Source organism: Octopus bimaculoides, chromosome 3, assembly GCF_046866305.1.
Source record: "Octopus bimaculoides isolate indiv1 chromosome 3, ASM4686630v1, whole genome shotgun sequence".
Taxonomy (NCBI): domain Eukaryota; kingdom Metazoa; phylum Mollusca; class Cephalopoda; order Octopoda; family Octopodidae; genus Octopus; species Octopus bimaculoides.
This window is the reverse complement of record NC_142930.1, coordinates 11,457,735-11,465,234: the sequence shown is the minus strand read 5'-3', so window position 1 is coordinate 11,465,234 and position 7,500 is coordinate 11,457,735.

The window sequence follows — 7,500 nt, the reverse complement described above, 5'->3', positions numbered from 1 at the left end:
ATGGCTTCAATTTAAAATCGGTTTTTTAAAGTTTTTCCCCTTACAGAAAAAAGTTTCCATTATCGCATCATGTATCATCAAGGCAAGTTTTTCACCAAAACCTTTCGATAATTTATATCGCCTGCAATTTTTATTTCGTATTATCTCGATAAAAATGCAACAAAATTTCTGGGGGGGGGGGGGGTTGTCTCAAATCGTACATCGAAGAAAACTTTCGTTTAAATCGGTTTACATAGTTCAATATACAAACATTATTTCTTATATCAAATATACTCACTCAACTCACCCACGTAATACATGCATATGTATGCCTGAGTACGTATATACATATATGCTTATAGGGAAATAAAGGTGCATATATATATATATATATATATATATATATATATATATATATATGTAAATCACGCGCACTTTTCTACTATCTCTCTCCCTCTCTTGTTCTTCATCCTTTCTGTTTTTCTGTCCCTTTTCCCGTTCCCCTCTCTCTCTCACTCCTCCTCTTCCTCCTTGACTCTCTCGCCGCTGACATGTGACGAAAGGGGTTCTTTCTTTCTGCCCACTGGTCTTCCTAAAGAACAGGCGTGTTTTTTTTCTGTCTTTTCTACTTACAATAATGTTTCTATCGTCTTGGCTCAACAGCCCTCACCGTTTGTTTTTACTGTCTTGTTCTAACTGTCCTGTTCTTGTTAACACTTTCACCCTCCGCAAAAAATTCCAAATTTTATTTAATTTGCTTTGCGGGAAGGACTGTTCCAACGAAGTCACGTATTGGCCTTACCTTCGAAACGCGGAGTGGTTGGAACAGGGACAACTGACGAAGGGATGTACTCTTTATGTTGCATGTCTCGTTTCTCTGATTGTTTTTTTACGTTGCTCGAAAAAAAGTTCGTTTTCTGTTTTCGTTTTTCTGTTTTCGTTTCTCATTGTGTTTAACGTTTTTTAATGTCCTGTACCCATCTATACATGTATGTATACATATAGATGTAGGTATGTATATATATATATATGTATGGATATATGCATATATCTATATGTTATTTATACTATATATATATATATATATATATATATATATATATATATATATACATATATAATATATTATATATACGATACATCATATATATAAATAATATACATATGTATAAAGTATAAATATATATATATATATACTAGCAATGCATCCCGGCGTTGCCCGGGTGTTATGACCTACAAGCACATTGAATTATTTGCCCCTTTCTTATGGGCAGAATCGGCACAGCTGATACATAGTTAATGGAATAATGGAAGTTATTGTTTGTTAAATAGTGAAGGGCGAGGGTACAATTTGCATGAAAGTACTTTCTGTTCTTTAGAAGGATCAGAAACTATGTATTGTTTCATCGTATAAAAGAGGGGTTAATATGATTTTGTCCAGAAATTACGTTTTCATTATCTAAATTTCCCCATATCCCCACCGCAATTTCTTAATTTGTAACTTATTTTTCGAATTTTTTGTTATCTACGTAGAAAAATACAGATATTACGAATCTGACAATTTTTTATAGTTTAATTTTTCTTAAAGAATCACTCAATGCCCCCTCCTCCACCTCACCCACCCTTCACCTACCAGCTTTCAAAGAGCTAAAATCTTCCAATCTTTTACTTTTGGCTGATGTTTCCCGCATGCGTAAAATTCTACTGAAATAGTAGATTTAAAAATACCAGACTACCACCAGAAAACCCGACATAGTAGAAACGACTTTATTTCTGAAGAAACTTCCCCGTTTTCCAAAAAGCTAAAAGTGAAACATTGGGAGTGTGTAGCTTTTTGAAAGTGGTGAGGTAATGGGTATAATTGCTTTCTTTTAGTAACTGTTGCACATCTAATTAATAAGCAGCTTTCTCCATTATAATATAGATATTACGAGTAATGAAGTTTTTTAATGACTACAATTGTTAGACGATACACATGAATTAATGTGACAGAGCGCTTGTACTTGTCGTACACGTGTGTGTGTGTGTGTGTGTGTGTGTGTGTGTGTGTGTGTGTGTGTGTGTGTGTGTGTGTGTGTGTGTGTGTGTGTGTGTGTGTGTGTGTGTGTGTGTGTGTGTGTGTGTGTGTGTGTGTGTGTGTGTGCGTGTGTGTGTGTATAGATATTAAAAACACAAAAAATTCAAATGTAGGTGCAAACGTGTCATTATTCCTTGCGTCATATTTCTATATCCTGAATTTATAAATTTTTTTCTTAAATACATGCAACGGGATTCAACACAGTAAACGTGAGCCCAATTGTCTGACAATTCATTGGTCAGTCGAGTGCTATAGAAGAAAAGACTTATTTAATTCAAGCAGTCGCGCACTGGGTATGAACACATCCTGTATTGGAAGCAACATCAAAAACTCCACATTCGCACCAAGGAACACGTTCGACCAGACCTGCAGAAACGCCAGCCCCTGGATTTCACAATATACATCAGGGACACTAAACATAGTATTAACATCCTTCGAACCAAGGAGGCCATCGTCATACAAAAGTTGGCCAGGCTACCAGTCTGAGCTTGTCAAAATCCTATCTCGTCTATCATTTCTTCACGTGCCCTGATGAAAAGGCCATAACACCGAAATATCGAAATACAAGGTAAACAAACAACCGTTGTTTTGTTTTCACTTATGTTGTTCATTTATCATTTTCCATGTTTGAGCCTTATCATATATATTGCCTCCGACAACTACTCCTGAATCTTCTCTGAGATATATATTTCCTACCTGCTGCAAAATATATTGCCTACCAGAACCAACACTTATCCGCCAGGAATTAACCATATTTTCCAGCTGCTTCACAATTGAGTCTAAGTCCCTGTTCAGAGATGTGGTAATTATCTCTGTCGTGTGGATGCAGTGAGAACGTCTACTGTGTCCCTTCCTGATGGCTACGGCTTCATAATCTCCGTTGCAGCTGTTCGTGCAACATAATATGTTCGTTACATTGTTTAATGTACAGCCAGCCAGATTTCTGAATACCTTATTTTTTTCTAACATATATATATATATATATGTATATATGTATGTATGTATGTATGTATATATATATATATGTATATATATATATGTATGTATGTATGTATGTATGTATGTATATATATCATCAAATTTAACCTGAACAGCCAGTATGTATATGATAGATAGATAGATAGATAGATAGATAGATAGATAGATAGATAGATAGATAGATGTAATTATATATACATATATGCATGTATAAATACACACACATACTACACGTACGTATGTATTTGTATATAAATATATATATATATATATATATATATATATATATATATATATATATATATATGATTTAATAAAAATTCTCCGCAAAATGAATAATGAATACACATATCACAAAAAATATATAGACCTTACAGATGACATATAAAAGGTAGCGACAAATATTCAACTTTCGGTGGAAACATCTACAGAAGTCATATTGACCCTGTCAAAACACATGCCAAGATCACTTCATCCATAAGATAAAACTTTGACGTTATAGAAATGTTCATGATGGATTTATGAAATTTAATGCTAAAAAACACTTACTGGCAACTCGTACAAAAATTTGAAGAAACCTTGATATACATGTTAAATTTATGGTGCCGTTCTGCATTGAAATTAACATGTTTAAACGAAAACCTGTTTCATATGAGCATAAACGCACATATATCTATACACACAGGGACAAAAATACATTTCTCAAAATACAATGTCTATATACCAAAAAGATTTTATAACATTTTTCTAACATTTTTCTAAAATTTTTCTGACATAATTTAAATATATACTTTAACCATGTAACACAATCCTTCTGTAGTTTTTTCACTCTTATTATCTTATATATATATATATATATATATATATATATATATATATATATATATATATATATATAAATGCATATATGTGTACGCATATATACATACGAAAATATGAAAACCCTTAACTAAAATGATAAAACCGGAACACATGTATCTGGCATATGTCTAAAAGAAAAACTGTATTTATACATATATATATATATATATATATATATATATATATATATATATATATATATATATATATACATACACATATATATATACACATATATATATATATATATATATATATATATATATATATATATATATATATATATATATATAGTGAGAATTTACAAAAAAAAAAACAAATGACAACAAACATGTAATAGTTTAACGCTCTCCACATATATATATGTATATATGTGGAGAGAGAAACAGAGACAGAAACAGGAAGACAGACAGCGATAAATATATATATGTGTATATATATATATATATATATATATATATATATATATATATATATATATATATATATATATATATATATATATATACGTATACACACATATATGTATATATACATCAGTATACATGTAAGCACATACATAATGTGTGTATGTGTATATGTGAGTGCGTGTATGTGTGTATTTTTATGTTCGTGTGTGTGTATTTGTATGTGCGTGTGTATATGTATGTGCGCGTGTGTGTGTGCGTGTACACCAAAATGTGCGATTAAAAGTGAAAGTGAATATGTATTAAAATTGATCTGGTTTATATTATTTTTCCTATGACGTCCTTTTCGTTTCGTCTTTTTTATTTATTTTTCTCTTTCGACATGGAATCAGTGCTCGACTGAAGAAGTTCTGCTTGGCAAAACGCTCTTCTAATTGATTTTCTTTCTTTTAGTTTCTATTTCAACATAGTATATATTTAATTTCTAAAATACAAGTAAAGCGATTACAATTCAAATACCGAATCAAATTTCTTAACGTTTTCTACCTATCACGTTGCACAGTAACACATCAAAAAAAATGAATATGTAATTTATGATAGGCACTAGGGATATAATTGCTATTTCGACCTCATTCAGTTCTGCCTAGACAGCCAGCAGTTTAATATTCTTTTGTCTTTCTTATTCTCTACACTGTCTGATGAAAGTTCTCTTCAGATTGAATTTTTACAAAAGATAGGGAAGACATTATTAAGCTTTGTTTTATTAAACCTCGCCTTGTTTGTTCCATTTCATGCACCGTAATGCTTCGTGAGATATTGCACAAACCAATTTTCAAGACATAATGCATCTAGACAGAGTGAATGTGAGAAAGTGTTTTCATGGATTCAGTTGGCTGATTGCTATTTTCATCTTTGAGAAAAATAATTGCAAAACGAGAAATTGCTCTCAGTCTGCCGTGAATGCTAAATTTCTACTACAAACCATAAACTCTGACATTTCTGTTTCTCATAAACAGCGGATTTTAGGTAATGAAATACAAAAATGACAGACTAGTGGGATTCTCAAAACATCATTCTAATTCAAATATATTCAGTTATAACTCGATAACCAACAGTTTATTTATTATTTGGAAAAGATCTCATAAGATCGAAACATTATTAAAAATGTATATTTTAATAAAACTTTTGATTTATAAAGAAATGCATTCTTCCGGTCTTCAAATTACAGTTCAATATATATTTGTGTGCGAATAAGTGTGTATGTGTGTCTGATGAATGTGTGTATGCAAGTAGTCTTTGAAGACAAGATTATGTTCGATTTTAACTTTTGTACTTAAAAGAATTTTCATCATTCCTTATCAGTCTTTTATACTAAATGTCTAACAAAGGTGACACTACCAAAGTCCAGTAACGTTACATGACCTTTTTAGTGTCATCGTCAGGCTCTGATGACAGTAATAGTGGCGTGTTGTTGCTTAATCACTTTCTCAATGGGTCGCAAAGTATCATGATTAGTACTTAAATATAAACACACTTATACACACATACACTGCTATCACCGAGAAAATCGTTTTCACTGAATTTCAAATTATTAAACATGTCCCAGTAATATTCATACATTACGTTGTTTAAGTTTCATTTGTTTGTTGACTTTTCGTTTATATTATGCTTATTTTTTTAGTATAGCTTCTATTGTAAGACGGAGAGCTGGCAGAATCTCTGATACACCGAGCAAAAAGGCTTAGCGGCATTTCGTCGGTTTTTACGTTTTGGGTTCAAATGCCGACGGGATCGATTTTGCCTTTCATCATTTCGGGGTCGATAAGTACCAATTAAGTACTGGTGTCGATTTAATCCACTTAGTCCCTCCCCGAAATTGCTAGCCTTGTGCCAAAATCTGAAACCAATATAACTTCCATTGCTAAGCTTCTTATATACAAGGGGATGCTGAAGGGTTTCTGGCTTTGAGTAAAAAAAATACAGGAGGACCAGTTAATTATGATTTTATTCAACATGTTCCCCTCTTAGATTCACACACTTACTCCAGCGGTCCTTCAGTTTTTCTAAGCCCTTTCACGATACTCTTAAAGCATCCGCTCGTAGAATAAATTTTAAAATTAAGTCAACGGTTAGGGGTTTTCTTAATACCGAAAATGAAATCCTCAAAAATCAACACACAGGAAAAATGCATATGAAGCAAACTATGAAATTTACGAGGCATTAATCTTGGAGCAATCTGGCGAAGATAATTTCATAATTAAATAACATTATTCTGCTGAGCCCTGAGACTTACTACAAGTACTCGAACAACACGTTGCTACTAGTGTCATCTCGTTCTCATGATAAGACTGAGAAACTCTTGAAATGTTGAAAAGAAGTACGAAACGTCAATGTTACAAAATATTAAACATGGAGACGATAATATTTTAACGCATTTCTCAAATAAAACCGTTCCCTACTTCCTCACACACACAGATACATACACACACATACATAAATACACACACACCACATACAGACGTGCACATACACTCCACTCATACGCACACACATACAGCACTCTCACGCACGTGTGTATGTATGTATATGAAATGTATTTTTATATTAACACCAATAAACAAATATGTTATCCTCATCAAATTAATTAAACCAAACCAGTACAATACAAAGGTATGAAATAAACTGACTGAAAACCCCAACACTTCCAGAGTCAAATATCTAATTTAAGAACCATACAAATCACAAACAGGTCAACAGATGAATTCCACAAACAAATATTAGAATCCAACATTAAAACTTATAAACGTATAGACGATCGTACCTATAACTACATAGTACTCAATCAATCAGGTAATCTTAGAAGCATGAACACTATGGAAGAAACTTAATTGAACCGAGAATTCGCTCCTCAGCTGCCTAAGGGATACCATCTGGTATCGCCACCAAGAGGCGGGATCACTACTTCTATCTGAGTAAACAGCCTTTGAAACATATCTAATGCTGCCTGGAAATATACAAACTTAGTAACTCAAACCAGTGTCATAATTACAAGCTTAACTACTTGGAGCCCGATTTCATTGTTGCATTAAATTACCAAATCAATAATTACTCAAGTCAATCAACACGTAAAGAAAAAGAACAAAAAATAACGAATGAATAACAAATTAAACTGATCAACACAAGTGCAAGCGTGGCTGA